This window comes from Hypomesus nipponensis, chromosome 9 (genome assembly GCF_054491055.1).
Source record: "Hypomesus nipponensis isolate SF chromosome 9, ASM5449105v1, whole genome shotgun sequence".
Lineage (NCBI taxonomy): Eukaryota > Metazoa > Chordata > Actinopteri > Osmeriformes > Osmeridae > Hypomesus > Hypomesus nipponensis.
In genome coordinates this window covers 12,395,533-12,419,117 of record NC_140369.1, presented here as the reverse complement: position 1 = coordinate 12,419,117, position 23,585 = coordinate 12,395,533, and the positions used below count along the sequence as shown (strand labels likewise).

The following is a 23,585-nucleotide window of genomic DNA, read 5'->3' as shown; positions in this document are numbered from 1 at the left end:
GAGATTTGGGGGAACAGAGTAAGTCCTGGGTGAGATAATTACCCACCTAGGTGGTTTATGGGCATGCACAGTCAGAAGGCCAGGCTAAGAACATGAATCAGAATGCAACAATTTCGAAAGACAAAGGGAATGGAGGTGCATCTTCCTGTGCTGTGCAAAAAGTGTTGAAAAGACAGTGTGTTGTGTGAGGAGGATTGGGAGAGAGCCCGTGTAACATATGTTGACATACGTTGACATCTGCAATCAGTTACAGGCCAGCAGCATCAACTGTGTATCTACAGTTTATGACAATGGAGTTGGTGATGCTTCATGTTTTTTATGGTAAAACATCCTGTAACTTTGGATAAAAAGTGTGAGCTACAATAATTATATATTATTATTTAAACACACCAGAGCTGTTGATGAGAATCATGAGCTGAGAATCATGATGACACCAAGCAACACTGTGGAAACAATTATTTTTGGTTTTCACTTTAGCTTTGGACTATTTGAGTGAAATGACTGTATTTGCGTTTGAACAAAGACTCATTTCATGCTCTGTGTAAAACTATGAAGTGGACCTCCTATTCGTGAGGAGGTCACTGCTTTACAATATGCTCTCATGTCCGAGGTATGTTATCAGCGCCTCCGGCTTTGTTGCTAGATAGCATGTTCAAAATATGAATTAATACCCCTCCAGAGAAACGCAGCCAATCCCAACAAAAGGCCACATCCACTCTGTGTAGCTCTTCAGCTCCTCTAATGGACAGGCTCTCTACACTCCTCACGCACAACTGACAAAAAGAAGAGCCCATGAATATTTACCACAAAGTAAAGTTATTCCATTAATTACTCTGAGCATACTTAATACTGTATCTGTGGCTACTTTTGTGGTGGGTCGTTAATGAACTTTCACACGTCATTACCATATTAATTAATGCTCAACTCAATGACTGTCAATAGGACATGCCAGAGTTGTCTCACTGTCTTTAAATCCCACCCAGTCTGTTTCGATCACTTAGTGACGCTAGACAGTCACATAGACGTGTCTATTTATCATTGCATAAACTAGACAGCATTAGATGCAGCATTGTCTCTGCGTTAGTCCCTTTCTGTAAATGGATAGTGGAGAGTTTAGTCAAAGAATAAAATGGGCGTACAACAGGATAGACAGAGAAGTTAGTGATCACACAGGCCATTGATGTTTGCTTTAGGGTGTGTGCTTGAGATTTTCCAAGTCACTGTCTGTGTTCTAAAATACAGGAAAAACTAAGGCATGAGTCATTCTGAAACAAATGCAGCTGTTTACACGTGATACACTAAGGGCCGACTGCGCACTCCTTCTTTTTCTTCTTCTCATGCTTTATTAAAACAGACTGATTCAATGAAAGCATAACTAGGTCTCGTAAAAACGGCCTTCAAAAATCAAGTGTATTTTCTCTTTCAACACGATTGGCAGGATTCTGGCATTATATTGCACACCCACATAGACTGTAAACAACAGCACTTTCTGACACGCAAACAGGCTGAAAACCCACCAATTAAACCCTAACTTTTCTCCAACCCTTTGGAGACGTTTTTTTTTCTTTTTTCTAAGCTGAATAGGCAACAGTGCAGTCTGCTGAATGTCAGCCTGTCTGATCCCTGAGATTCGTTGGACCTGCCCTCACGTTTTGCTGAGCTGAGAACAAAGTACACAGAGTACACACTGAGAGCTTTGCCGCCTTAATACCAAGGAAGTGGAATTTCACTCTGAACCCAAAACAAACAAGGCAGCACATTTCTTTACACTATTTAAATGTTAACAGCTCTTTTATCACAGCATACCCTTCTTTTGGATGCGTCTAGAAATCCACAATAAAAATTCTTATCTACTGATGCACAAAATAAACTGAAAAAGCAAACTGAAAAACGAATGTCATTTTGTTCAAGTCTATTGAGGAGTCACAGCTGGGACAACAGAGAAGAGAACTGTTTGACCCGAGAGTTGCACACTCAAAGAAACTACAACGGGACATTCTACACACAGACACACACACACACACACACACGACACGTCTTACGGCACAAAGGGCCAACCTACAGCCACATTATGCAATGCTACTCTTATGACCAATTCCTTTCCACCCCGTCAACCATGAGGGCTGTCAATTCTCTTCTTCAATATCACATTTCCACTCTACCAAGTCCCTGCTGTGCCCTGCTCCTCCTCGCCACTCCGCCACAGATCCTGTGTGCTATTAATATCAATAACCCACAGATTCCATTTCCCCGGACAAAGACGGAGGAAGAGCGAGTGAAATGAGTGGGGGAGCAACTGAAACCCTCACCCCTCACAGCACATTCAACACTTACCATCACCCTCAACCCTACTGGACGGAAACACGGAACAGCAGCACAGACTAACATACAGACATACATGCACACACAGAACACACACCTTCAAACAAAATAGAGGAAGTTCACACAATACTCTCTACTATGTGAACGGTAAGATTGAAGCGGTTTAAAACCATTTATCTCCAATAGTTACTTCTGCTCCTCAGTGGGACACGTCTGCCTACTGAACCCTGAACGGCACCGTCCAGCCCTTACTAACACACCTACAGCACACACACACATATTCAGCACCGTCCCATAAAAGGCAAGGAGAGGAGGAGGGGAAAAACACAATTAAAATCTTTACTGACTTACCCATGAACAGAGACAAGCTTTCATTGCATTAATGAAACATTCATGCAGATTCCACTTCAGGATTAACGATACTATTTTTAATCCACTTCTCAAAGAAAAAATAAGCTGTCAGAGATAGGAGTACCAGGAGAAGTAGTGCTGCTAGCTGGTTGTGTGTGTGTGTGAGAGAGCAGGAGTTCTGACTGCAGTGTTTCCTGGGACTGGAGGTATGTGGTCTAAACACAACAAAAGCCAGTGCCTTGCTCTAGATCAAATATGCAGGAAGAGGCCCCTTTGCATAAACACAAACACTCAGCAAATGAAGGACTGGTCCAGACCAGCCGCCTGCTGAGAGCCCTACCTGTCCTGAGCGCCTTTAATTAGACAAGAACAAGCAGCACAAGCAGAACAAATGAACAACACAGTGGTCACACCAGCCAGAGCCAATACAAGCACTGTCTTTATCCTCAATGGAAAAGAGTGCTCAAAGTTTGTTGCAAAGTTAAAGAATACAAATATAGATTATGAATAAAGTCTAAGACTTCTGGTTTTATTGTTTTCCATCAATTTAGTTAACAAAAATTTAAAAAATAATGTTCAACCATTGAACTTGGTTTCTCTTGAAAAAAACACCACCAAACTCTACTCAAGGCAAATGCTTTTTTTGTGGAAAGGTTGACTTAATAATAATAAAATAAAATAAAATAAAAATTCAGAAAATTAAACATTGCTGCATTTTCTAATGGGTGTATATAATATTTGACTGTGACACCTTCTAGCGTGTGGAGAGGAAAAAAGTCTAAGCTACCTTTACCAGGACTGAACTGACCGCTACAATAACCCTGTCCACTTCTTCCAATCTATTCTAGTTCCATGTTCTTTCTTTCTTTCTGTCTCTTTCTTTCATTCCCTCTCTCCCTCTTTGTCTCTCTATCCCCCTCTTCGGGATATGAATGCAGAAACTCACGCCGGTGCGAGACTCCTGGAGTGGAGAGGCTGCCTGGATCTGCCAGGCGTCATGACTAAAACTTCAAGTGAACCAAAGAGAACAGGAGCTGAGCCCTGAAGAAATTCTAGAGCCCAGTTTTAGATGCTGAGTGACACATACTGATGTGCCCAGTCAAAGATGTCATTTTCATGCAAGCACCTCTCAAACAGAGCAGGGGGAGAAATGGATGGAAGAGAGGGGGCCAGACACCAGGCTGGTGTGGGTGTATGGGGTAGAGACAAGGAGGAGGGGTAGGGAAGAGGAGAGAAGGGAAGGGAAGGTGGGGGAGAGAGGGAGGAGGGCAGAAAGAGGAGGACAGACAGAGAGGGAGATAGAGGGTGAGACAGACAGCGAGAGAGAGAGAGAGAAAGACAGAGCAAGAGAGAGAGAGAGAGAGAGCGAGAGAGGCAGCAAGAGCAGAAATGAGACCTCTGGAAAATAAACAGGGTGTAGGGTTTCAAAGGCAGGGGGACAGGCATTCCATTGTTCAAGCCAATTATCAGTGGAAAATAATAACAACAGATGGATCCAGAGCGGCCAACTTGTGCCGGAGCGCCCCAGTGCTGGAGAACAGATGATGAAATGTGAGAGTAGTGTCGGGGGAGGAGGGACGGGCCCACAGTCGCACAAGCTCCACAGACCAGATGTGAACTTCCACAAGGACAGTTAGTATATGTGCTCTCCAGCCACCACTCGTGCTACACGGTGCAGAAATATCGTACAACGGCCAGTCTGCACGTTCATTCATATCAAGCGATGTATCAGAGGGCATCTGGACTCATGCACTTTAGGCACTTTAAAATGGCACAATATTCGCTCAATTAACACCTTAGTAACACTACCCCCTCCTCTTCGCTGAACATTTCTTATTTTATGACATACTGCTTCTACTAACTAGAGGCTTAAAAAAGTATTACATTACAGAATGCCATTACCCTTGCTAAGTTTTTGCACATCACTACATTGCAAAGGCGTTTTATAAACACAGTTGACGAGAGGAGTATAGACTGTGAAGCCAGAGGATACGATATAACTACTCTGTCAAGGAAAGGGTGTATTTATTTCATTTTCAAGATGTAGGGGGATGTTTACAAAATAATAATCACACAAATTATTATTTTCAAGTACAACACACTTTTCTCAACACAAAGCGCAACAGTCAAAAGTCAGAAATAAATAAAAAACAGAACACAAGGCGGCTACAGATACAGCACCACATGTAAGTCAGTTATCTGGCTATTAAAAGCACGTGGTGCTTAAAGGTTCAGTACTGCACTTGGTTGCTGAAATGGAATATTTGTCCAGTCCTTTTGTTTGCTTTTAGCTCCCATCCCTCATGACCTGTAGGGAGCTTTTCATTTGCTGCGTCCCAGTGTACCTTGAACACAGAGCAGAGCGCGGTGCTGCCACTAGACACTGGCGCTGCAGAGAGCCAGCCCGTAGATGTTGGCCTCAGTGAGAGATCTCTGGTATCGGCTCCAGACTGACAGGCGAGGAGGGGAGGGGCTTCAGCCCGACAACAGAACCAATCCTCAATGTGCCCTGTCAAGGGTGGGAGATGTCTGCAGATAGTGGCACAAAAGATCTGCCCTTCCTTTCAAAAGAAAAGAGAAGTTTTCGTTTCATTAACTCAAGACTAAAGCGTAATTATCTCCCTATAGACCTTAATCACCAGCAGAAGGATAATAGAACAAAAAGCAGTCTCCAGTTCAGTCATTAAAGTTTTTTTTGTTGTTTCTTTTTCTCTCTGCCTCCCTTTAGATGAGAGTATTAAATAATGACAACATATCGGAGGTCGTGAGCTAAATCCTACTTTCAAATGTGTCTGTTGTGAAGCATGAAAGTGGAAATGTTATCCATATTTAAATGTTTAAGTTTGCCATAAAATGGTTTCCTTTGTTGAAATCTCCAATCTCTGGCCTGTCTTTATCTAAATGCTCTCTGTCCACTAAGGCAGAGGACGAGGCCACTGGAGGAAGGAGGCCACTGCAGTCTGGATGCTCAGATGCAAGGGTGTAATTAACCATGTTTGAAATAAAATCAGGTTTGAGTACAAACAGAGCATTTTATAATCGTATATAATATTCTAAATGACTAACATCGCTTGGGGGTGCTTGTAATGCTATCCCCTAAATGCAGACTCCCTAAAGGATTCCACAGATGAAGAAAAAAATGAGAAACTTTGCCTAGATTTAATTAGCTTATAAAAAATAATTGCCATTAGCAAATCTCATACGAAGGGGTTGAGGCGTTTGTTGAAAAATATCTTTTTTTTGGGACGGCGTGAAGACAAAGGGTTTTCAAACAGGAACTTGCAGGCCAGCAGCCGTTTTGTGCACTGACACAGAGGTCGAGTTAATTAGACTATTGTCATTTTAATCAGGACAGCTCAGCGGCCATCCCTTCCTGAAAGAGCCAGTGGACTTGAAACGGCAGAGGGACTTCTGTGTGCATGCATGCGTCGGGCCCGGGGTCTCTCTCACACAGCTTTGGGTTAGAGAGTATGTGCTGGTTCTCTCACTTGCTTCGAACATTAATGAGCCAGAGACACACCAAGGAAACAGGCGCCTGGAGTCTCACTAGGGGAAACTACTCGCCTTTGCTCTGCTCATGTCTCTGTTCATTTGAAAATAATTTAAATATCAAATATTTGAAATAATTTGCTTCTCCCTGGTTATCAGATTTTAAATAGTGAGTCTTTCATGTCTTCTCTATTATGCCCTCAACTGGCATTAACATTTAACACATTGTTAATGTAATCATATTTGAAAGGTGCATATCATTATGGTTACATTATGGTTTATTTTTGGGCGATTTTCGCATTTCTGGAATACAATGGGACAATTTGAAGAATAAAACGAATGTTGTACAGCATGAGAATCGATCAAATCTTTGCTGAATATGACTAATCTTAAAAGTATATTAATCAAAACCGATGAGAGATCATTCATAACCTTTTCAGCCACTGGTTGAAAATCTTTGCTTGGACAAGAAAAACTATTTTAACTATTTAAACCATTTTTATCCTACATTTGTGATATTAGATTTTCACATCTACAACCAAGTCTGGATCTATTTAGTTTGCCCACTGACTTTCAAAAAGGGGAGAGGAGAGGAGAGGTTAGGGGAGAGGTTAAAACCCGTTCATGGGGTCTCAGAGAGGTGAAAGTGGGACAGACATAGAGCAGACCTGAGCTGGTCTGAGAGACACTTCCCTCACCACACTTGAGCTCTTTTCTGAACCCTGCTGCAGACAGGTGACTACTAAGGTGATATACTGTACTGCACATACAAAGGTTGGTCCAATCCCTTGGGGTAACTCAAAGGCCAAACACAAAGCAAAGACTTAAGCCTCCAAAGAGTACTTCAGCACCAATTGGTGAAAAAAAGAGAGAAAACTTACCAAAATGCTAAATAGTTTGAGGTCAGACAGTTCCTGTACATTTGACTTCTGACCGCCTCCCCCTGGGTCTGTTTAGGACTACATTAATAGATCTGTAAGTTCATCGCTTTTCACATTTATCATGAATATTTCAGCAAGTGTTAATATTAATCTGATCAGAAATTAGCTTAATTCAATAATTCAACACATATAAATTAATAATTCAATAAAAAGAATGATCAGCTATGTTGAAAGGGAAACCAAGAGACATTCAGCAGTATTATGTGTGGTTATTTAAATGGCCCAGTCACACTACAGCACATTTACTATGGGTATATGCTAGAGCTTCTAACAGTTTTACCTTATGAATGAATAGCCAAAAGCTGTGGTGTTAAATCACTTGGAATGTTATCACACCACAAGTTATTACTATGGAAACTCTAAAAGGCTCAAATGTTGCAATTTCAGCGTCTGTTTGAGATCAGTAATCCAGACATGTTCCCCAGGACTGACCAGAGCAATTGAAAACAACAGGGTGTTGTGTCCACTGAGATGTACATGCAGAGATAAAGAAGACACAAGCTCTAAAGCCCTGCTCTAGGAAGAAACTTTGTTTTCCCCACGTTCTTCTGTGAGAGATTTACTGGGATTAGATGTAGAAATGAAAGTGTAATCTTCATTTGACAGGCTAGCCAATCTCTGGGTCACTGGACAACTGCTAACTGAAGGTATCTTTCTCTTCATCTTTCTCTACTCTTTCTTTCCTGGTTCTGATAATACAGCCTACAACCTTAGGCATGTCTAAAAACACATACTGTCCGCTTATTATACAACATATGAACAGATCCCACGATCACTTACTCTAATATGTAAGTAAGCTATGTATAGAAAGTTAATGTTAGAAGTAATACAATAATATTTGACACCCAGTACTGGGTCAGTCATACCCACTGTCAGGGGCGCCACCAGGAATTTTGGGCCCCATGAAAAATACAAATACAATTTAAAAAATGTGATCATTTCTATTAGTTTTTCTATTTTTGGGGGCCCCTGTCAGTCAGGGGCCCTTGGAATTGTCCTAACCTTTCCCCCCTATACGGCGCCCCTGTCCACTGTACATACTTGGCTGTCAGTATCTTAGTGCCTTTTTATTCTGCCTCAACAGAAACTGATTTAAAATATTACTAATTTCCATGTGCAGTTTAATGACAGATGAAGAGATATTTCATGGTTCCGTATATACCTGATAACCCATTAATCACACTGCCGGACAAGGACAATGGCTAAATTTAAACAAGTAAAAAGGGTCCAGCAGCAACACCCTTACATGATATTATTAATTAGTTTTACAGCGTAGCCTATAGAATTAAAAATAGCTGGTTTCACCTCATTACAGTTGGCTTTAATACTTGCTACAAATGTCATAGCTTGCAATCGTTTACAATGTTTAACCCTGTCAAATCTCCCTCCCTCCCTCCCTCCCTCCCTCCCTCCCTCCCTCCCTCCCTCCCTCCCTCCCTCCCTCCCTCCCTCCCTCCCACCCTCCCTCCCTCCCTCCCTCCCTCCCTCCCTCCACAGAGGAAAGGCAAGGGTGAGGCCTGTCTGCATATTTGGATATTTGTTGTAAGTCTTTAAACACATTGCTACACTGATGACACAATAGAGTATTTCTCTGGAACCCAACAATATTTTTTGTTGATGCACTTGAGAATTGACCTAACTTTCCTCATGAGGTAGACTTTGAACAATACTCAGATAAATGGGATCCATCTGGAAGTAGTCACTTTTGGCAATATAGTTTATAGTAATGATTATACTATTATTTGTTTTTTAGATGAAATGTGTTTCTTTATAAAAGGTACTTGATAATATAAATATTAAAATGTGCCTCCAACTAGCAAAGACTTTGAATAGCTTTCTTCCCCAGGTCATCTTTGTTCCATTGTCGCAAACAGTATTCTATGCAAAAACTGACAGGCATGTAGTATCCGATTGTTTTGTAACATTTGAATAGTAAATGAGCATATTTTACATCTAGATATTCCATTCATATTTCCATACAGTAAACGTGAACATGGGTTGAACACAAAATGATGGCAGGTGGAGTACTTGACATCTGGGCCCTCTCTGGACAGCGGAAATTAGATTTAAAATTAGCTTTTTGTAATGAATACTTTCTCAACAAATACGTTATCCCTGTAATCTGACAACTTTCTTCTCTGTGTGTCCTCCGTCACAGACACTAAACTGGATGTGGGGATCACCCACGTTCAACAACTTAACCAAATTGGAAAGGCAGATAATGCCTTTTTTACATAGTCGTGTTGCTAGGTGTGATTATTATCAGAAAAAAACTTCCCCCTACGTGATAATGGAAAGTAGCGGGGGACATAACATCCTCCCAGGTGACAGAGGAGTCAAGGGAAATGTTCCACACATGGATGTAAAGCATCATAGCAGTGAAGAGGTAAACAGATGCAGAGTGACGGGGGATCAGTCAGACATTTGTCTCTTTAACTTCATCCATTCACTTGTTCAGGTCAGGAAAAGTATTCCTGTTCCACCCCCTCAGGAACACAAACCCACACAATTTGCTTCCGAGGCAGTGGCAGTGAGCAGATTAAACTGTGCAGATTATCATGGTCCCTGTATCACTAACGTTTGTTGCAAATTTACAGTTGTAGTCAAACAGAACAATTGTTTTGCATACAGTAAAGTTGCTACAGTACAACAGTACAAACCATGGATGGTTTGAGTGTGTATTTAGTCTCTGGAGTCCTCTCTCATCCTTAACCTGTCTGACCTTAGTTTACATACAACTTTAACACTCTGTTCCACAAACCGGGATGCTCCATTCTTATGACCCACTAAGCACAGCCCTAACAATACAGACAACCACATATTTTTAAATGTGAACAAAGGATCCTATTCTGTAGCGCTCATACATCTTCCAATGAGGAGGCCGTTCCCTGTGGCTGTTGTCTGACTGAGACCCAAACTCACAAGCTTGATATGAGGCTCTTTGAATCCAGCGCGTCCATGTGATGAGAGCCCCAGTGCGGGCAGCAGATGTCAGAGTGACTGGGAGTGTCACAGAGGCCTCAGAACAGGCCTTTCCTCCCTTCGACAGGACGCTGGGAGCCGTACTGCCACCGCCTCGCCTCGTCTGCCCGCAGCGCTTCTCTTCACAGGAGCCATGTCTGATGGCACGCGCCACGCTGGATGGGCCCTTTGATTCCAGGCTGTGTGACACATCTGTTGCTTGTCACATTGTGTCGTGCATGTCTGCGAGCCAGACACGACCAGAGCAGCGCTGCTCATCCCTGCCTCGTGTTTACAAACAGGGCCGAGGCCAGAGTCAGGAGGGTCAGGGAGTAGAGTGGGAGCGCCGCTACGTCACACACTGACTGAGAGCCCATTAGTCCTCCTGATAATGCAGCGATGCCTTCAGGATGAAAATGTTTCGTGAACATGCATGGCACATTCATAACAGCTTCTTCTATGGACTCATCTACATTTTCATATGAATATTGAAAATCTATTACTTCTTCTAAAGCGCCTGTTGAGAGAAAACTTTTACACTGTAAATCAAATCTCCATCAAGGGTCATTTCGTCACTGTGTTCCATTTATGAGCTTTTTAAGCACTTTGAGAGTGCTTTGAAAAAAAAGTGCTAGAACACAGGACATTTCAGACTTATATTGCCAGTCTAAGTACATCAAAGATGACCACTGCTAGTTCCGTCACACAGTTCATCTGTGAGGTACACATGCCATATCAGCAAAAACCAAATTACACGGTTTCTCATCACCATTTTATAAAAGGAAAGACCAGCACTTAAGAGGCAATAAGAAGTATCTATAAGTGACAAGGTTACAAAGGCTCTGGGTTTCAAACAATCCTAAGTGCTTCATTTCATGTCGTCTTTTCTCAAATCAATATTCAAGTCTGGTAATTGCAAATGTGGGACTTATTTACAAGCAAAAGATTACCATTTCCATTTTCATTGCATTTTGTCCTTAAAACCTACTACTTCTGAGTTTTTTTTTGTTATGGAACTATTGTAGTTTTGTTGAATGTTTACAACGCCAAAATGACATTTGCTTCTCTGATCCACAAGCAATCAAAAAACACAAATTGGAAAATGAGGCAAACCTTTAATTTCCATAAATATCAAATACCCAACTGGTTATGTAAATACTATCTCTCTTCAGAGGGTGGGGAAAACATTTAGATAGCTCATTTACATTGTCAAATGACAACACACTCAACATTTCCACTCACTATCAAACTGTTTTGCAAGCACACAAAACTGGAAAAGATAGTCATGAACCAGGTTCCTCACGCCTGACAACAAAACAGTACCGATTAAACGCTGATAATAATCTTGTTTCTGATAGTGGAACCAGCCACCTCCAATCTGGAGAGAACACATACTGCAATGTCCTGGCAGAAAACATAGCAACACAGCATTGCAGTGAGGACCTAATATTCAAAGAGGGGATCATTTGTTTACATTGTTCACATCCAAGGATCAGTCTGGCCTTCATTAGCCTCAATACGACATGGATGTGAACAACATGTTGGCTTGCCACATGATCCCAGACGAGAATTGTCACAGGTTGTTATCATTCCAGGGAGAATTCTACATGGATGAACACCAGAGCATTAATTAGAGACACTATTTGATCATTCCACAGCTGGCCTGTATGAAGGGGGAGTTCATAGCCCCCCAGAATCCCCCTGAACACAAACACACCCAGACGTTTACATTGTCAACCTGTAGATAGTTCTTCACAGTACACCAACCAAGAGTGCTCCCCTCTCACCCTACATATATCAATATGGGAACAGGACCACTTTACTGCAAGATCATTTCTTTATTCCAAGGCTAAGGACAGTATTGAGATACTGTTTCATTTATAAGGATCATATGATTCTAGAATAAAACATGACCAATATCTTGACTAAATGAATAACTAAAAAGCTGAATGGATGCCCCAACATGGCTTTCCAAGGTCAAATTGTCCATAAAACATACACTGCATTTAAGGTGAAGCCTTTCCTGTGTGAAGGTCAGACATGTTGTGTTTACACTACACTCCAGGCTTTCACATTGTTTTGTAGTGTGCTGTCTGTTCAGGGTCATTGTTTGTTTTGGATGTGTTTATACACCACACAGACAGTCAATGGCTGAGGAGATGGTAGAAGGATGCAGACATGAAGCTGCATAAGACCTGCTAATGTTCTGCTTTAGGCTCGGAATCCACCACGCTGGCGTTGTGGTTTTTGCCTGTGTGACTTATCTCTTGCTCCTATCAATAATGTACAGGTATTACAGCCCACATTTTAGTTTCATGTAGAGCAAATACAAAAGAGCAGATGCAATTGAGAGAAGCATGAAAGCTGTTCAATACTAAGGACAGTTGACCATGCAATATTGTGTAAAGACATAGATAAATTGATCAAAAGAATACGTTTGGGAGCGTATCAATATAATTTTGAGTCCTGGCATGACAATTGTAAATCTTGACAAACCTAATGAGAGGATTGACAGTGTGCAGACTGCTTAAGGCCAGTATGCAGGCTGTCTAAAGGCCAGTATGCAGGCTGTCTAAAGGCCAGTATGCAGGCTGTCTAAAGGCCAATCTGTGGTGCTACCTACTGCTGTCAAAGAACACTTACTTGAATCCCAGGCTCCACAGAATGGCACCACTGGAGTCTGCTGGTTAAAGCAGGTCATCACAACAGGTAGGGAGGCAAGGAGGGAGGAGGGCAGGGGACAAGAGGAGGCGTTAGTTGGAAATGAAGAAATAGAAATAATGCAGAAACTTGCTCAACGCAAATCGATGACTAATAAAACGGAAGCATCCTATTGAGCCTGCCTCCAGAATTGCAAAATAGTATGTACAAGCAGACTATAATGCAATCCCAAGGCTGTGTTAACTCTTTGTATGTGTGCGTGTGTGTATGTGCATATGTGTGAGTATGCAAGAGAGAGGGAGGGGAGGCAAGCAACGAAGGTCACTTTCAAACAGTCCTTCATTAAACCAGCATTATTTAGGTTCCACAGAGATAATTTTTCTTCCCGTGTTTTAAATATATTTGGATACATATTTAGCATCTCAAACGAGAATTCCCTTGATTAAACAAATAATGGCACATTCAGAATACTGTAATTGAGTTCAAATTGATTCGAGCGGTGCTCTAATTGCATTTAAACACTGTTCCTCCCTAACCCTAGATTCAGTACTCCTTAATTACTGCCCTCTGAAGACAAATCCCAAAGGTGTGGATGGAAAAATAAAAATAGTGTAAGTTTTACAGCACGTTGTTAAAATGACCTATAAAGTTTTTTTTGTTATTTAGTATGAATGAAACCCCCAGAAGAGAGCTCTGAGGACTCTGAAATAGCTCGCTCTGAGCACCCCACACTCCCATGTCAAATAAACGCCACAGATTCCACCAACCCCTGGTGGCAGACTCCTGTCACTCGGGCCCACAGCCCGTCTGACTGGCCCTCCACCTTAACCCTCTCCCTCCTCTTTTAAACACGGGAGGGAAGAGAAAAGGCTAAATGTGTTTCCTGAAAGGGAGGAGAGGTGGAAAAAGCCCATCCTGTCCCTGGAATCACCGCCGCCCTGCCAAAGCACCCGCCACTGGCGTTTCTGCAGAGACAGCAGAAGTTCCACCGACGAAGGGACGGTGTGCCAAGTCAAACAGGGCTCTGTCTCCACTCTGTGGGCCGCCAGCGGGCCATGTGGGCCTGTGCTGGGCTTCCTGAGGGCTCGATGCAGCTGCACAGCTCTGAATAACGTTACGGGGAATGTCAGAGCTACTGTAAACTCACCAGGCTGCCCCTGTCAGCAGGACGTTCCCAATCAAAGCAGAAACAACCCCACCTAAAACACAACGCATTGTTTTTTCCACCGGCCCCATCCTAAACTTTCCACGCCTCACAAAGAGAACACGTCGAGAGGGCAACCACTTGTTCCCTGATCTTGCCAAACAAAATGCCAAGAGACCAGGAGTGACATTCAACCGAGTTTAAAAATACAAGCAGTTCAAAAATGATTAAAGTCTTATTTTATTGTTGAGTGCCTAACACTGGAGAGGAAACCAGAACAATCAACCCATCTGACTTTTTTTCTGCTGAATTTAGAAACACTAATTAGTTTTGCTCTCATAAACCCAACCTGAAAACGACCAATTAGAAAGTGAGAATGAGACATGTGCATTAGAAACAAGTGCTTGTTATTCCCACTATTAAAGTCCCACATCCAGAACTTTACTGCAATGACTTTCACACTTCACCCATGGGGAACAGAATGTTACCTACTAAACACTCAGTCACGTACACATCCATGATAAGTTAATAGGCCTTTACATAATCCTTTAATGAGACTGCTTAGTTTGTAGGAAAGTATTACAGATCTGTAGAGCCACATCAAAGCTAGTATGAGAGGCCTTGGTCGACAGATGCCAGCAGCACCAGGCTGAGGAGAGGATCCAGCCTCACCAGGCTGACCGCAGCACCAGCTGGCCTCAACCATGGACCAACCAGGGCTCCACCGTTACCTCCTCCCAGCTGCCGACATCCAATGAATTTTCTCTTTCAAGGGTATTGAAACAAGCATCCCACCTACCAGCTTGTTATTAACAGGGGCTTTTCCCCTTACTGTTCTAACCTTTCATGCAGATTGGATCTCTTGCCAAGTGGTGTGGTTTCATGTTTAGTGTGTAGATATTAATGGTAAACTTGTGGAAATTGTCTTCAGGAATTTTCCTGCTATTCCCCAGCAAACAGTGGCCAGTGTTTCATCACTGTCTGCTCAAAGACGGATGGGCTGTCAGTGGCTTCCCCTGCTTGGGCTCCAGCTCCTGGGCTGGGAAGTGGCTAAAAAAGGCCAGGGCAACACTTTCCCGGCCTGCACTTTTTAACAGGAGTAATTCTCAGATGCCAGGTCGCTGCCAACGTCCTTGCAGCCGATGGCAGAGAGGCCAATAAGTTCACATTAACTGCAGAGTGTAACTGCACTGAACATCTGCTCATGAATGAGAGCGCTGCCCACTAACTCAGCGAGTCGAGGCCCGCTGATAAAAAATTCAGCGCTCCCCTCGCTGGCACGCTTGTTTTGCGCTATTCTCCTGAGCCCCCAGAATTATATTAAGAGAATTTCAGTGCTGCCCGGTGTATCTGAGAGAACAGCTGGCGCTGAAAAGGGATCTGCTGCTCACTGAGAGCTCAGGGACCTCACACGGGATCAGCCTTCTCTTACACCATTTGTCCTTGAAGGAAAAAAAATCAGTGTTAAGCACCCAGGTAATAATAAGAAAAGCAGCAGCTACATTTAGCTGATTACACTACCCATGTGTGCACAGACAGACTGAGAATAACCAATGAAGACATGAAGTGATATGGGGGGGGGGGGGACCAGAAGACAGAAGGGCAATTGTGACAATAAGTAGCTCCCTCTGGAGAGAAGTTCATCACACCTTCCTTTTGTTTGGCTGGTTGAACGTACAGTATTGGATTGAAGGAATCTAGCCTCTTTCATATAAACAATCTGGAGGCAGGTCAAAGGGAAAGGCAGGCCATGCACACAGTCACCACAAGAATGGAGTGAAAGACAAAGTGAAAGTATTATGCAGTGCATGTACTGTGGTGGATTTTGTAACTGTACTGTAAGGAATCAGAACACCCATTATATTTGTAAATACTTTTACAAGTATTTTCTTAAATGTTGAAATGTTCTTGCTACTAATGACCATTTTAAGGAAGCGATAATTCCACCTAAAGCCCAAGGCAATTTCACTTCCGTCTTTCTTTAATGAACAGAGCTCTCCATTGTGTTCAAATACAAACACTTTTATCCAAAGCTATGTTCAATCCTATATACAACAGTTTCAGATAGGAAGCTTCACCGAACCGTTATGAATACACTCAAGTGCCATATGAGAACTATGCAAGATTGCTCAGTAATGTGCGCATGTGTCACTTGTCACAAAGCCTGTCTCTAAAAGGTCCACCAGACAACCAAGTTGTCATTCCACAAGGAGCCGGTTTCCCTCATGCAAACTGCTGTCGTCTGGGGCAAATTTGTTTCATGTGTGTACACATCTACCAGTTTACTTCTAAGCTTCCTGTTTTCTCAGACATACTCTAGATCACAAAGACATGATGGTGTAAGACACACACATGCTGTCTATCTGAATTGGTTGTTAACCACATCAAAATGAGAATGGCTGAGAATGAAGACATTTGGCTGGTGACAAATCACCACACTTCGTCTTTCCGACAAGATCCCTTCTTTATTGTAAGTACGTCCAACATCACATGGTGATAGGAAATCACACATTACCAGACTGACAAACAATTACAACCATGTCATTAACACTGGCCTGAAGCCATTAGCAAGAGGAGCACAGCAACTGCAATGACATCAAAAGACAGGGATTTTGATTGATAACACATGGATTGATCCATCATAAAGAGAAAAAAAATATTCAGCTTGGACAGAACATAAATCTATGGGGCAGGAAGTTTTTTGTCTAAGAAAATTACTCATGAAGCAATCCTAAACAATCAAAACTTACACAAACTTTTTAAATTAGATTTATATCTAAGCCAAAGGAAGAAAACTATTCCTCACATTATATTAAAAGTCAACATTTTAGGAGAGTTTTCCTATTAAAATGACTTTAATCAGACATAGAGCGTTGGTATCTCTTTTAATACATCTCCCAAGTGTCAGCCTGTGAATGAAAAAAGCTGGCCTCTGTAAATATGACTGCTTACTTTTAACACAAGCATTGTTGACACGTAATGTAATTTCAGTGGGACATCCAAATGAAAGCACTACGGGGTAATATAAAGCTCTTAATGAGAATTCTTTCCAGCCCGAGACCTTGGCAAGATAGCCATAATGCATGGCTTCTCTTTTTAATAAAATAATTGTTACAGTTATTAAAGATGAATCTCATCAGAGGCAAGATGACAAAATAATTCATTACCAAAACCCAGGCTTTAAATAGCTGCAAATTAAAATTCCCCTGAAAATATGCTTCTAGATAAATGGGATCGTTATTTCCTATAAATATTGGATATAGTGTGCCCTTGAAATGAGAAATATTGCAACTGTCCTTTAAAAAGTTTGTAGTGAACTACTGAGCCATTAAATCGATAACTAAAACTAACAATACTCCTAATTTGTATTTTGATTATCTTTAATATCTGCTCAAAGCACAATAGTTTCAATGAAATTATTAAATCAGTACGCTATGGACTTCCTCCATGATCACAGTAACATTGTAATATCAATATTCCAACATTAACAAGCATGAATCGGAGAATGTATAAGGCCTATGACTCTACTAATCACAAACACACATGAGCGCGGCCTGCATGCATGTGCTGTATGCACAACTGCTTACATGCCATTCTGAGCTCCACGCACAGCGTATTTATGTATTCAAAAGAGATAATTTACGTTGATAGCATGGAAACTTCCCAGCATGCCTTTTAACCTGTCGTTTTTCACTCTCTCCACAGCAGGATGTCCAGAGGAAATGCTTTATTAAGATCCTGAAGACATAGAGAGCCTGGGTGACTTACTGGTGCATTACTGTCTAAAAGGCAAAGTTATTTAGACCAATAAAACGCTAATATATTGTTTGAGTGGAATTACACTGAAGTTATCTCTGCCTTAATAACATCACCGCAACCCCTGATGTTGTTTAGATCAATAAAGCCCATTAAAGTACAGACCTCAACACAGATAAGGCCGCACTGCGACAGAGAAATACTGCCCACTGCATTTCAAAGGTCTTTCTCTGTTGACTAACAAAACAACAGGCACTGGATGTATATCATGCATGGGTTTCAATGGGAACGTGTTGAGGGCTTTAGCTCGTTGCTGTCAATTTTGTTTGACCAATTTCATTTGTTAAAAGAACGACTAAAGTGTATGAAGGTGTTTAAGGCCCTCTCCTCTCCTGACCCCATGCCCTCTCCAGAGGGATGTCAGAGACAGGATTGACCTGTGGCCCAGCCCGGGGCCTCTTGTTGGGGAAGGGATCCTCTTCTTTACACTGTGTCATTTCCTCACTGGACGGACGGTAAAGCCTAACATCTGAAAGTCAGAACATCTGGTGTAGTCCAGGCCATTGCGCTCGATAGATGTGTCGGGAGTGAGCCCACTGTTGTAGAGCAAGAGTTCTGTATTCTGGTCTCAGTGGGGCTCCTCTGGTTCCCCCTATACTGCTCCCCTCTAATGTGAGCGTTCCTAACACTGTCCACCAGGTGATGTGAGCATTCCTAACACTGTCCACCAGGTGATGTGAGCATTCCTAACACTGTCCACCAGGTGATGTGAGCATTCCTAACACTGTCCACCAGGTGATGCACTAAATCATACACAGGCAGCATCTGTCCAACAGCCCTGAGGTGGATGACCACTGCTAGGCCACTCCCCCCCAGGGCCAGCCCTACCACCCTCAACCCCCTGTCACCATGACAACACAAGAGGGGGAGCAGAGAGCGACAGCAGCATCAGAGATGAACATCTTCAGCTCCACGCTAATCACATTACGTGGCTACAACAGGGAAATTCCAAAATGCTGACAAAGTGCTAAGGTGGTGCTCTCATGCGTCAGTGATGTACTTTATTTTTTATCCAGGTCAGTTGTAAATGAGAACTTGTTCTCAACTAGCCTACCTGGCTAAATAAAGGTGAAATAAAAAAACAAAAAAATATGTATACATGTATGATAATCTGAAAAGAGCAATAATGGATACATTCAATCAAGATAGACGCTCTATGAATAGTGCATTCAGCTTTTACCCAGGAAAGCATGTACAGTGCCATGAGTTGGCAGTCTCTGAGGGTTGGATGATGCATTGGGTCAGTTGGAGGATGTGGTGAGTACACGCGCTGGTCTCTGAAAGAACACAAGTGAGTGTTTCTGTTTGTCGTGTGCACACACCTGAGTAGAACACTGCATATACCACAGGAAAGACTGTTGAAATAGTCTATGCACTTCTAAGTACCAGAAGTCTTTGTGACAAATAAATACCCTTTTGGGAGTTTGAAGAAAGTCACCTTTGTAGGGTAATATTTGTTAAAGAAACAGAGTCAAAGCAATGGGGTGAGTGTGGTTTATGCAGGCAAATATTGAAATAAAATGGACTCTTTAATAAAAAATTAATACATTTCTAAATTCTTTCAAGTCACTATCAGTCACTATCTCTCACGTCAATGTATTTGAAAGGACCGTTTTTGGACCAAAACTATGAAGAAAACAAGAGGAAGTTAGTAAGGCTCTGACAAACAAACCTCTCCACCTGCTGCCTGACCACACTCCATGCTTGTGTTGATCCATGTACGGCTGTCTCAAACCAGACCATCTAAAATGGGAACACTTGAATAGCCATCAACAGGAAACCCCCACACTGCTTTGCGGCTTTGTTAAGTGAAATGCTGCTCATCTTGAGGACGGCAGCGTTCATTTGAATGACACCTCTTCAACATCTATCTTGACTTTGGGATGTGTTACAACTGAGCAGTAAGCTTGTGAATGGTCCCTGTACTGATGCATACTGGTACTGGCCCACTAGCTCACAGGCCCAGGATCCCTGGGACACAGTGAGCTCAGCAGCAACCTGAGAGGACCCCCACACACAGAGGCATCTCACAGAGGTGATGATTGTGAATAATACCTCTGCAAAGTGATCCTCTTTGACAGTCTAATATTACTGGACAATAAATAAATGGGAGCTAAAAAGGGAGAAGAGAGAGGAGAGTGTGCGAGGGAGGTATATATGCCGCCAGCTCAAAGTGTAAGCATAAATAAAATGTCTTTTACCTTCTTCAATTATCTGGCTTTTGACATGCAAGCTGAGCACAGTGTAATTAACATCTCAGGAGATAATGGGGTCGCTACTCACTGATCAATCTCACACATATATTATCTGCTTTTTACCAATCTCTGCTCCAGTTATTCTAAGCAAGAAAAATTCCTCTACGGCTTTTGCCTTTAAATAATGCTGTAATAACATGCGCTATGACTCACCAATTGGGGCTTTCTTTGTAACATAGCAGAGATATAACACTCTCTGGAGCTGGAATATTACGGGTCAATAGACCGTCATGGTAAATAAATCAACTTTGCAGATTTCTGTTATTAACTGATTGCACTCTGTGATACCACTTGGTTGAGGCACACAACAGAAGTTGGCCATGGTCGGCACACACCCTGCACTGCCACTTTGTTCACAGACCAAGAACCCACATCAGAGAGACATTGGCACATACACATACATTGGCACATACAGTCAAAATGGCACACTTTACAGTATAGTACATGTGGTCTCCTTTGAAGGCATCTGATACACATCATAAGCCCAGATAGTGTTGGATTTATTTATGTATGTCTGTGGAAGATTCAAGCGAATATTAACAACTAAGATGTCACGCCTCTGGCTGTGACACTGTTTCTGTTTCTCTTTGTCCTGTGTTCTACTCCCTCCTTTTTTGTTTATTCCATGTGTGTGTGCATGGGCGGAGTCTCCCGGGGTAGACAACCATCCTCACCTGTGGCAGATCAGCAATCAACGATCTATGTAGACCCTGCTCACCATTCAGGCTCTGCAAGATTGTTAACTCTGCTAGAACAAAGAAAATTAAACACTACCTTTTGAAACTTTTTGCCTCACGAGTCCGTTTTAAGGTCCGAACATTGCTGTACCGTAACATAAGAAGGCTTAAGGAACCCAAACTGTCCAGGAAGTGGAGAAGGTATATGGAAGCACCAAGCATGTTCTGCTCCTCCTGAAGAGTGACGTGGCCATGCCATGAGGAGTGGAAGAGGAGGAGTGTCCACAGTAGCCTACATTTACAATGGTCCTCTCTTTGTAGGTCAGCTGCTGTGGAAACACCAGAACTGACCAGTGTAATTAAACACTTCCCTCTCACCTCTGCATTCTCTCTTGAGGCTTAACACAGTATAATCACTCAGAACTCATCTATGACCTGAGCGTGTACACAAATTCTGGGTTCTGACTCTTTGGAACTGGAACGGGTTCCCTTACTCTGTGTCTAGATCATTGTTATGAGCTGTTGTTGAGACTACAGCTATATCCAAGGTAAACCCAATAAAGTTCCATAGTCACAATTATCTCAACCCTATCTGATTCTGGTTCCGAGAAGAACTGGCAAACATGCGCAAGACAAAATGTCATTAAAGAGTCACTGTACTTTGTAGTGAGTTTCAAAGGGAGAAAAGGAAACCAGTCAGTAACCCTGAGAATGACATCAAAAGATAATTGCCAATAAAATTATCAAATTTAAAGTGCGTGAAAACTAATTTCATAGAGACAGTGCAAAGTTATGGATGCAAAAATATTTTTTCCCTCAACACAGTTGCTAAGGCGGTGCAGCGTTTATCTTCCTGTGTATTAACACAATACTGCCTGGAGAGACTGGCTGTTTTATCACTTTGCACACTCCTAACAGATGTGTTTTTATGTGGCAGGTTCTCCTGAGTTTAGGTCCTGGTGTCCACGCCACTGAGGCTGCGAGGCAGCTCGTAAAAGAGCTGCCTTTGAAAGTTTGGCGGACTAGTACAGACACGACAGCAGAGAGCAGGCGTCAGCAGGGCTCACCTTTTCACCAGACTTGGTGAAATGCTTACCTCACCCTCTGCTGTCACACAGAGACCGGGAGCAGCATTCTTAGCGTTGACGTGCATGGGGATGTGTAGGTGCATGTGTGAAACATGGCCGCTGCCGCCTGATCTAGGATGTGGTACAAGTCTGTCTGTTACACCACCAGTGACTGGGGCAAAAACAGTAACACTCAAGACTATCTTTTCAGTGAGAGGAGTACTGTATAACAGGGTGACGGCACTGGTAATTACACAGCAACTACGGCATAGAGTGTAATTACTGGGATTTACACACCGCCGACACCCCTTCCCTTCCCGGCAGGACAAACTCACACCCACGCACAGCCACACACATGGACGCACACACACTGCATGCTTCCCACTCCCCTTCCCAGCGACCTGTGCTAACCTTGATCTCAGGACTAGAGGCTGGAGAGGAAGCCGTGCTGAGGGAGCTGTGCTGGGGTCAGTCTGGACCCAGCCCCCGCCTCTTACACAACACGACCTGGCCTGCCTGACTGCCTGCACAGGGCCCCCCCAGCACCCGCCTCGCACTCTTTTGTGTGAGACGATCAAACCTGGGGAATAGTAGAGATGGGGGGGGGGGGGCACATCCTGCGTGAAACCGCATCCTGAGCAAGCATCACAGCATCTCACTGTAAATAAATACTCTCTCCTCACACAGCTTCCGTCAACTGTCACTGCCTTGGCTCCAATCACCTTCAAGTCCAAACAGGAAAGTGCAAAGAGGCGAGGGAGATGGCAGATATGAGCTTTAATTTGCTTCTCTCTGCAGTTTCGCCTCGGCAGCGGTGCTTCCTATTCTCCTGCTGCACCAGCTGCCCTGGCTCTGTCGCGGACTCCGAGCCCTTCCTGTCACCCTTAATTACCGCATTATACAGGCAGAGGCGCCGATAAAGCCGGGAAGTCACCATTAGGTGCACCTCCCACCGTTTATGAAGCAGCGCCGACACACTCGAGGCCAAACGTGCCGGTGCAGTGAGCTAGGTGCTGAGGCCCGGCCGCCTTGTTACCTGCTAATCCCCTCAGCTTTATCAGAGGAGGTGGAGCTGAACAACAGAGCGTGACAGAGGCAACAACTGAGACATGACAAGCTCACTGTACACAAATTGCTTTCTGTCACTACCCAGACAAGAGAGATGTGTGATGATCTCATTATCTGAAGAGGTGTTATAGGGATGCCTGATTTTTCATGATGAAATAGCCGGTCAGATGCATTCATAAGGAATTGTTGGATGCAGATACAAAAGACAATGTATTCTGATGGCTAAGACATGGATACAATATTGTTGTATTCAATCCCTTTTAAAAAAAGCCACAGTATGTTCAGACTGTCTTTCCTGGCTGTCCTAGTCCACCTCTTCCTACAGGGCTCCACTGGGTTAAGTTACTGGGATAATCCAAGATCCATGCAGTTAGAGACTGCAGCCAATCACTGCCCTGTCTGGACATACAGTTTTGCCCACTAGGCTTGGAAAATCATCCAGTTACTGATCTGGCAAAAGTGGAGACTTACGTGAGTTGTCTGAAGGCATGTAAGTTAGAGTGTGCAGTTGTGCTTGTGTTTGCTAAAAACTGTGGAGACAAATGTGTCAAATCAGTCCCTCATTGTTGATGCAGACGTAGAACTCCTGATATCAGCGTTGTTGTAAACCATTACATAGACCTCATCACCTGTATGAGTGTGAAGAAGTGGCCCTCGTAAGCAAAGGACAGACAGCATTACGTCTAACCAGCACTAAAGGCCAGTACTTGACTCATCTATAGGGAATGAAGGTTCACAGGAAAACATACAGCGATGCATATAAACTCAGAGATTTAGCGCCATCTGGACCTAAACACTCATACTTTGATGTCTTATCCGGAATCCCTTGAACG

At 43.0% G+C, this 23,585-nt stretch overlaps 1 protein-coding gene across 10 annotated transcripts in view; it reads right to left on the bottom strand.

Moving 5' to 3' along the window:
- foxp1b (forkhead box P1b) overlaps window positions 1-23,585 on the bottom strand; it is a 129,530-nt gene that overhangs the window by 90,989 nt on the left and 14,956 nt on the right. For 7 of the 10 annotated variants that reach the window (XM_084704634.1, XM_084704624.1, XM_084704623.1 and 4 more), the window contains one exon: window positions 12,708-12,744. The exons of 1 other annotated variant lie outside the window; for it this stretch is intronic. The gene's annotated coding sequence lies outside the window, so the exon portion shown is untranslated. Of the gene's footprint in view, window positions 1-12,707; window positions 12,748-23,585 lie in introns of all 10 variants that reach the window. 2 more of the 10 variants (XM_084704625.1, XM_084704628.1) reach the window with 1 other exon arrangement.